A 10,588-nucleotide genomic window follows, 5' to 3' on the forward strand; every position below is an offset into this window, starting at 1 on the left:
TTGCAGAGGGATGCAGCACTCTTAAAATTGCAAAGCTTCTGAAGCGTGATCATCGAACAATCAAGCGTTTCATTCAAAATAGTCAACAGGGTTGCAAGAAGCGTGTGGAAAAACCAAGGCGCAAAATAACTGCCCATGAACTGAGAAAAGTCAAGCGTGCAGTTGCCAAGATGCCATTTGCCACCAGTTTGGCCATATTTCAGAGCTGCAACATCACTGGAGTGCCCAAAAGCACAAGGTGTGCAATACTCAGAGACATGGCCAAGGTAAGAAAGGCTGAAAGACGACCACCACTGAACAAGACACACAAGCTGAAACGTCAAGACTGGGCCAAGAAATATCTCAAGACTGATTTTTCTAAGGTTTTATGGACTGATGAAATGAGAGTGAGTCTTGATGGGCCAGATGGATGGGCCCGTGGCTGGATTGGTAAAGGGCAGAGAGCTCCAGTCCGACTCAGACGCCAGCAAGGTGGAGGTGGAGTACTGGTTTGGGCTGGTATCATCAAAGATGAGCTTGTGGGGCCTTTTCGGGTTGAGGATGGAGTCAAGCTCAACTCCCAGTCCTACTGCCAGTTTCTGGAAGACACCTTCTTCAAGAAGTGGTACAGGAAGAAGTCTGCATCCTTCAAGAAAAACATGATTTTCATGCAGGACAATGCTCCATCACACGCGTCCAAGTACTCCACAGCGTGGCTGGCAAGAAAGGGTATAAAAGAAGAAAATCTAATGACATGGCCTCCTTGTTCACCTGATCTGAACCCCATTGAGAACCTGTGGTCCATCATCAAATGTGAGATTTACAAGGAGGGAAAACAGTACACCTCTCTGAACAGTGTCTGGGAGGCTGTGGTTGCCGCTGCACGCAATGTTGATGGTGAACAGATCAAAACACTGACAGAATCCCTGGATGGCAGGCTTTTGAGTGTCCTTGCAAAGAAAGGTGGCTATATTGGTCACTGATTTGTTTTTGTTTTGTTTTTGAATGTCAGAAATGTATATTTGTGAATGTTGAGATGTTATATTGGTTTCACTGGTAAAAATAAATAATTGAAATAGGTATATATTTGTTTTTTGTTAAGTTGCCTAATAATTATGCACAGTAATAGTCACCTGCACACACAGATATCCCCCTAAAATAGCTATAACTAAAAACAAACTAAAAACTACTTCCAAAACTATTCAGCTTTGATATTAATGAGTTTTTTGGGTTCATTGAGAACATGGTTGTTGTTCAATAATAAAATGAATCCTCAAAAATACAACTTGCCTAATAATTCTGCACTCCCTGTAAAATAACCATACAACACACAAAATATAATCAAACTAAGTTTAATGAACAAAAACATTTGCTAACAGCACCTAATAAAATAATTACACAACAGACTGCATCATCAAACTAAGTTTAATGAACAAAAACGGTTTTTTACTTGCATTTTTCTGCAAACCATTCTCTGTATTGTTAGCATGTTAGATAATATTGGGTCTGCACCTATTCTATGCATTTCAATCTGCAGTGATTAATAGGTAGTTAGGCACCCTCACCTCAAGCTGCTGGACAGGAAGATAATAGGGAAGTGCCTGCTAGATCTTGTTTGCTCGATAGTTCTGGTCTGCTCTGTGTACACAGAGTCATTTCAGGCTGTAAAGCTTGCTTAACTTTGCTGCAACACAAGCGGACAGCTCCACCTACTGGCTATTTTAATTAGTGCACTGCTTTTCAATGCATTTCAATAGCAGTCACCTGACTGAAAAAAAAAGGTTGCTATTCTGAAATGGCGCAAATTGAACCGGCGTAAACCGAGGGCCACCTGTATATATATATATATATATATATATATATACACACATAGTGACATAGCAGTGCTAAATACAAGTGGTAAGCATCACACTGGAGAGAGTATTGTACCTTGGGCTTCAGATAGTGACATAGCAGAGCTAAATACAAGTGGTGAGCATCAGATTGAAGAGAGTATTGTACATTGTGCTGCAGATAGTGACATAGCAGTGCTAAATACAAGTGGTAAGCATCACACTGGAGAGAGTATTGTAATATGTGCAGTAGATAGTGACATAACAGTGCTAAATACATGTGGTGAGCATCAGATTGAAGAGAGTATTTCACCTTGTGCAGTAGATAGTGACATAGCAGTGCTAAATACATGTGGTGAGGCTGGATACACAGATATTTCTATACATCTACACCTGGATATTCCTGTACATGTATACATCCACATGATTGCTCTATAATTATTACTAATACTGTTGGTAACAAATCACCTGCATACATAACAGTAACATTTCAGTATTTTAGGCTAATAACCATAATCAATTACCAGATACTTTTCATATGCTACCACCAGTTGTACACCCTTCTCTTCTGCCCTTATACCACATAGCAAACTTTGCAAGCAGAGCTGTGCAAGGTGGAAACTTTCCATGTGCTGCACACAATAAACAATCCTCAAGAAACAATTACAATCAGCAGCAAAACCACAAAGAGAAGACGAGTGGAATAGCAAGTACAGACCTTTGTGTGATGAGGATATATAACCGTTATTGTGATGGTGTTATGGATATCTATTAGAATCACAGAGATGGCATGTTGTTAGCCCCCAGCCTGCTCACACACAGACAGCACAGTGCTCGGCCCCACACTCACCCGCCCAGTGCCGGTCACTCCTCCTCCCTCACTCCTGAACTTAAAGTTTCTTGTGCCCAAAATATTTCAATTAAAATGGCACCAAAAAAAAAATACTAATTAAAAAAAAAAAAATTAAGGTCTGAAAAATATATATATATTTTTTTTACTGGTGCGGCGGGGCCACCTGCCCGCGGGGCCCGAGGTGGCCGCCTCACTCGCTTTGCCCAAAGGCCGGCCCTGCTGCACTTTACTACAGCAGAATAATAAAATATCTAATTTTATTAACTGTCACCTATAATTCTGCAACAGTTTACAGATTAGATTTTAAGTGCCATAAAACATGTTGAGGGCTAATTAAGTAAAAATTGTTTGCATAAAAAAATGTTTAAAAATTGCTGGCAAGTATTTTAAAATAATTTTCACAAGTAAGCAAAATTTGTTACATAGCCATGCTGTCTGGAGTAGTCTGATCCCCCCTCTTATCAGTGTTTAGCATAAAAAAACACAGGCATTGTATTTCTCAGCTGCTTATTTGCTTCTAGGCATGCTCCAGCAGATAATGATTGTGCAGGGCTGCATTCTACCAAAGCAAAGGTGGATATAGATGAAGCCATAGAAGGAAATGGGTGGGGGAAGTTAGACCTTTACAATGCTGAAACTTAAAAGAAAGGGTTAAAGGGACAGTCTACATCAGAATTGTTATTGTTTTAAAAGATAGATAATCCCTTTATTACCCATTCTTGAGTTTTGCATAACCAACACAGTTATAATAATATACTTTTAACCTCTGTGATTCTCTTGTATCTAAGCCTCTGCAAACTAACCCCTTTATTTCAGTTCTTTTGACAAACTTGCAGTTTAGCCAATCAGTGCCTGCTCCCAGATAACTTCACGTGCACGAGCACAGTGTTATCTATATGAAATACGTGAACTAACACCCTCTAGTGGGAAAAAACTGTTAAAATGCATTCTGAAAAGAGGTGGCCTTCAAGGTCTAAGAAATTAGCATATGAACCTCCTAGGATAAGCTTTCAACTAAGAATACCAAGAGAACAAAGCAAAATTGGTGATAAAAGTAAATTGGAAAATTGTTTAAAATTGCATGCTCTATCTGAATCATGAAAGTTTATTTTGGCCTAGACTGTCCCTTTAACCCCTTAGTGACCAGACCCCTTTTCAATTTGTTTGACCATCTGGGACCAAGGCTATTTTTGCATTTCTGCGATGTTTGTGTTTAACTGTAATTTTCCTCTTACTCATTTACTGTACCCACACATATTATATACTGTTTTTCTCGCCATTAAATTGACTTTCTATAGATACCATTATTTTCATCATATCTTATAATTTACTATAAAAAAAATATAAAATATGAGGAAAAAATGAAAACAAAAACGCACTGTTTCTAACTTTGAGCCCCAAAATCTCTTACACATCTACAACCACCATAAAATACCAATGCTAAACAGTTTCTAAATTTTGTCCTGAGTTTATAAATACCCAATGTTTACATGTTCTTTGCTTTTTTTGCAAGTTATAGGGCAATAAGTACAAGTAGCACTTTGCTATTTCAAAACCATGTTTTTTCAAAATTGGCGATAGTTACATTGTAACACCAATATCTGTCAGGAATCCCTGAATAACCCTTCAAATGTATATATTTTTAAAAAAGAAGACAACCTAAGGTATTAAACTTGGGGTATTTTGACTTTTTTCATGCAACCATTTTACCACCAATCTATGCCAAAGTTTGGGGGGGGGAAAAAAATAATTAGATTTTTTGACAAAATAGCAATTTAAGAATACATTTACTGATAATGTTAAGGGTTACTGCCAAATAACACCCTAATATGTCTTCAGCAGCATCTCCTGGGTACAGTGATACCACCCATGTATAGGTGTGTCGGGTTCTCTGTGGGCTAAAAGCCCTTATTTTTAGAGAGCGCATTCCAGTTTTTCAACTTGGAATTTTCACATCGGTCATCATGCAACCATGTCCAATTTGGGACATTTCTGAAGCTGGCCAATGGAATTTACCCCCCTCAAACCATATATTTTTGAAAAGTAGACACCCTAGGGTATTTCAAATGCTGGTATTTTAACACTTTCCATGCACTAATTCAACCACCAGTCTTTGTCAAACTTTTTGGTAGTCATTTTTTTGTTTTATTTTTCACACACATTGTACTTTAGGCATGGATTCTCAGTTCCTGTTATGTGTTACTGCCAAAAAACACCTCAATATGTGTTCAACAACATCTCCTGAGTACAGTGATACCACCCATGTATAGGTGTGTCGGGTTCTCTGTGGGCTAAAAGCCCTTATTTTTAGAGAGCGCATTCCAGTTTTTCAACTTGGAATTTTCACATCGGTCATCATGCAACCATGTCCAATTTGGGACATTTCTGAAGCTGGCCAATGGAATTTACCCCCCTCAAACCATATATTTTTGAAAAGTAGACACCCTAGGGTATTTCAAATGCTGGTATTTTAACACTTTCCATGCACTAATTCAACCACCAGTCTTTGTCAAACTTTTGGGTAGTCATGTTTTTGTGTTATTTTTCATACACATTGTACTTTAGGCATGGAGTCTCAGTTCCTGTTATGTGTTACTGCCAAAAAACACCTCAATATGTGTTCAACAACATCTCCTGAGTATATTGATACCACCCATGTATAGGTGTGTCGGGTTCTCTGGGGGCTAAAAGGCGCTATTTTTAGGAAGCGCATTCCAGTTTTTCAACTTGGAATTTTCACATCGGTCATCATGCACCCATGTCCTATTTGGGACATTTCTGAAGCCGGCCAATGAAATTTACCCCCATCAAACCATATATTTTTGAGAAGTAGACCCCCTAGGGTATTTGAAATGCTGGTATTTTCACACTTTCCATGAACTTATTTAACCACCAGTCTTTGTCAAACTTTTGGGTAGTCATTTTTTTTGTGTTATTTTTCACACACATTGTAATTTAGGCGTGGATTCTCACTTCCTGTTATGTGTTACTGCCAAAAAACACCTCAATATGTGTTCAACAACATCTCCTGAGTACAGTGATACCACCCATGTATAGGTGTGTCGGGTTCTCTGGGGGCTAAAAGGCCTTATTTTTATGAAGCGCATTACAGTTTTTCAACTTGAAATTTTCACATCGGTCATCATGCAACCATGTCCTATTTGGGACATTTCTGAAGCTGGCCAAAGGAATTTACCCCCATCAAACCATATATTTTTGAAAATGAGACACCCTAGGGTATTTCAAATGATGGTATTTTAACACTTTCCATGCACTAATTCAACCACCAGTCTTTGTCAAACTTTTGGGTAGTCATTTTTTTGTGTTATTTTTCACACACATTGTACTTTAGGCATGGATTCTTAGTTCCTGTTATGTGTTACTGCCAAAAAACACCTCAATATGTGTTCAACAACATCTCCTGAGTACAGTGATACCACCCATGTATAGGTGTGTTGGGTTCTCTGGGGGCAAAAAGGCCTTATTTTTAGGAAGCGCATTCCATTTTTTACACTTTGAATTTTCACATCCCATGCACCCATGTCCTATTTAAGACATTTCTGAAGCCGGCCAATGTAATTTACCCCCATCAAACCATATATTTTTGAAAAGTAGACATCATAGGGTATTTCAAATGCAGGTATTTTCCATACACTAATTCAACCACTAGTCTTTTTCAAACTATTGGACATTCATTTTTTTGTGTTATTTTTCACATACATTGTACTTTAGACATGGATTCACAGCTCCTGTTATGTGTTACTACCAAAGAAGACACCAATATGTGGTCACCAACATCTCCTGAGTTCAGTGATACCACCTATGCATAGGTTTGGTGGCTTGTTTGGGCGGTGCAATGCCAAATGTCTGACATGTGTTTGTGATTTTTTTTCACATTTAACATATTTTCTTTGCCTATCGTCTTTTTTGGGGGTCTTTTAACATACCCCAATTTATTTGTTTTCCATAAATGTGATTATATTTAAAAAGTTGACACCCCAAGGTATTATACATGGAGTGGTTTGATGACTTTGATGCAACCGTTTTAGCCCAAAAAATTGGAGACAGTATATGGTGGTAATTTTTCAATTTTCATTGTTACAGACACATTGCTTTTTTACTATGATTTAGGAGAGACTGTTGTAAGTTATTGCAAAAGAATACTTCAGGTTGTTTTCTGCAAGGCACCCTGAGTACACATATGCCCCCATGCATAGGTTTGCCAGGATTTGGGGAAGGTTATGTTACATGATTTTAGTTATTAAAAATGAGAGTATTTCTTCTGATAGGCCTATCTTTAGTTTGGGGCCTATCGCATACCCCACTTTTATTTATTGCATTCAAAGTGTATATTTTTTAAATGTTGACACCCCAAGGTATTGTATATGGTGTGCTTTGATGCCTTTGAAGCAACCGTTTTAGCCCAAAAAATTGGAGAAAGTGTATGGTGGTAATTTTTCAATTTTCATTTTTAAGACACATTGCTTTTTGACTATGATTTAGGAGAGACTGTTGTAAGTTATTGCAAAAGAATACTTCAGGTTGTTTTCTGCAAGGCACCCTGAGTACACCTATGCCCCCCATGCATAGGTTTGCCAGGATTTTGGGAAGGTTATGTTACAATTTTATGACTTGTGATTTTAGTTATTAAAAATGAGAGTATTTCTTCTGATAGGCCTATCTTTAGTTTGGGGCCTATCGCATACCCCACTTTTATTTATTGCATTCAAAGTGTATATTTTTTTTAAATGTTGACACCCCAAGGTATTGTATATGGTGTGCTTTGATGCCTTTGAAGCAACCGTTTTAGCCCAAAAAATTGGAGAAAGTGTATGGTGGTAATTTTTCAATTTTCATTTTTACAGACACATTGCTTTTTGACTATGATTTAGGAGAGACTGTTGTAAGTTATTACAAAAACATACTTCAGGTTGTTTTCTGCAAGGCACCCTGAGAACACCTATGTCCCCCATGCATAGGTTTGACTGGGGTTTTGGTTAAAAAAAAAACAGGCCCAATTTTAGAAAAAAAATAGAGTAGTGAAATGTAAAAATCTTGCACAGTAAAAGTAAAAAAAACAAAAAAAATCTAACAGTAAACATAACCAAAAAAATATATATATATATATAACAGCAAATGTATTTATTTTTTTAAAAATTGACCATTGTATGGTACCGCTTGAAGCAGTCCCCAATGCAGAGTGCAGGCTGTCCAGGGCAATCAGGACAGTGATATATGGTGTCCCTTCTCTTCCCCCTCTTGATACAGACTCTGCATTTTTTTTTGTGGTTTCTGCTTTGCAGCAGTAGGGGGGTTTTTAAAAATAAAATGGGTAGCCCCAACTCTGCTCTCTCCCATCACCGCCCGGGGAGCAGGTGCATCATGGTACAAAATCCCCGTAATAATCTGGAGCTGAAACTGTAAAAAGGTCTTTTTAACTCTGGGGTTTGCTTTTTTGAACAACAAACAAGCATTGTGGGTTGCAATCTGCATTAGGTAAATTGCAACCTTTTTGTACCAGGCCCTTGTCTTCTGCATAATTAGGTAGGGCTGCAGCAGCTGATCAGCCAGATCAGCCCCACCCATATGTCGGTTATAAGACTTGATGCACACTGGCTTCCTTATGATCTCAGCTCTGCCACGTACAGAAACCGCCACCGTCCTATCTGTGTGGATGGTGGTAAGAAGGTATACATCCTTCTTGTCTCTGTACTTAAGTGCCAACAGCTCCTCTTGGCGCAGAGCTGAGGTCTCCCCCCTTCGTAGCCAGGTGCGTACAAGCTGTCCTGGGAAACCTGCGCGGTTCTTTTTAATTGTACCGCAAGCTACTGTATCAAAGCAATACAGTAGCTTGAACAAAAGGACACTTGTATAAAAATTGTCTAAGTACAAGTGATACCCTTTGTTCATTAGGGGTAATATCAGGTCCCAGACAATCTTGCCAGGGGTTCCCATATGTTCTGGGCAACCTGGAGGGTCAAGGTGGCTATCCTTTCCCTCATACACCCGGAAGGCCTGAGTATACCCATTCTCACTGTCACAGAGCTTATACACCTTTACCCCATATCTGGAGCGCTTGGAAGGAATAAACTGCTTGAATCCCAGCCTTCCCTTATACTTCATTAGGGATTCATCAACGCATATATTCCTTCCAGGTGTATAAGCCTCTGCAAACCTGGCAGAAAAGTGGGTTATCAGGGGGCGGATTTTATACAGCCTGTCAAATTGGGGATGCTCCCTAGGGGGGCACAGGCTGTTGTCGCTGAAGTGCATGAAATGCAGAATCATTTCATACCTCTTCCTCGACATAGTCTGGGAGAAAATGAGGGTAGAGCAGATGGGGCTACTACTACAGTAGGAGCGAATGGAGGGTTTCTTTATGATGCCCATCAGCATGGTCAATGCCCAGAATTTTTTGAATTCTGGCACATTGATGGGGGCCCATTGCTGCTTTGCCAAATATGTTCCAGGCTTTGCAGCATGGAACTGATGGGCATATAAATTAGTTTGGGCGACAATGTTCCCCAATACATCATCGCCCAGAAACACTTCCAGAAACTGCTGGGGGCTAAAACCTGCCACATCTATATTTATGCCAGCATTTGCTGTGAAGGGTGGGATATCTGGCCTCTGGAGATGAGGTGTTACCCACTCTTCAGCAGCAATGGCAGCAACACGCCTCCTTCTGGCAGGGAGGCTAGCAGGAGGGCTGGTAGGGGGGGTAGCAGGGGGTCTAGCAGCCACAGATACATCACTATCAGTTGAGACTGCATCTAGTGATGTATCTGAGCATATGGCAGGGTCAAAATTGGGGTCTGAGTCAGACATAGAGGCATCTGACTCTGACGCAAGGATGGCATACGCCTCCTCAGCACTATATATTTTCTGTGACATTTTTGTATCTGTCATAGAAAAAATTTACTAACATTTTTTAAATGTAATTAACTAAATTAATTAACTAAATTAACTAGCAAAAAAGTACAGCTATGCTACTGCCAGTGATTTATAGCGATCACTGGCAAGCTAGGGGTTAATGGCTCTGAAAATTAAATTAAATTAACTAAATGGTTCTGAAAAGAGCCTTTGGATTTTTTATAAATTACAACAACAAAATTAACCCCTAAAAAAAGGCACAGACAGCAAAAAGTACAGCTATGCTACTGCCAGTGATTTATAGCGATCACTAGCAAGCTAGGGGTTAATGGCTCTGAAAATTAAATTAAATTAACTAAATGGTTCTGAAAAGAGCCTCTGGATTTTTAAAAAATTACAACAACAAAATGAACCCCTAAAAAAATGCACAGACAGCAAAAAAGTGCAGCTATGCTACTGCCAGTGATTTATAGCGAGCACTGGCAAGCTAGGGGTTAATGACTCTGGAAATTAAATTAGCTAAATGGCTCTGAAAAGCTAGGGGTTAATGGCTCTGAAAAGAGACTTTGGTTCTATATTTTTTAACAAATAAAATAATTAAATCTCTCTCTGCAAAAAAACAGGTCTCTCTCTCTCTCTCCAACAAAATCGCAAGTGAGGAGAGGGAGGGAGATCCACACTGATCAGTGTCAATATTTACAAATATTGACATGATCAGACAAATGGGGTATTTTATTTATTTATTTATTTTTGGGTGGGAGGCTCAGATTGGGTGACCCTAGCTTGCCCCTATGATGATGCAGGCTAGGGACACCCCCAGAGGCCCCATGATGCACTGGGCATCGCCATCTTGGATGCTTAGTGAAGGGGGAGAGGGGGGGGCTATTTAGGGCTTTTTTTTAAAAAAATTTACGTTTTTTTTATTATAATTTTTTATTATTATTTTATAACTAACTAAGTGCCTCGACCCACCGAGGCACTTAGCACACAAGCAGAGCATCGGAAGCGTGTCCGATCGCTTCCGATGCTCTGAAACACTGCCGGGCTCCAC

The sequence above is a fragment of the Bombina bombina genome, unplaced genomic scaffold (assembly GCF_027579735.1).
Source record: "Bombina bombina isolate aBomBom1 unplaced genomic scaffold, aBomBom1.pri scaffold_953, whole genome shotgun sequence".
NCBI classification, from domain to species: domain Eukaryota; kingdom Metazoa; phylum Chordata; class Amphibia; order Anura; family Bombinatoridae; genus Bombina; species Bombina bombina.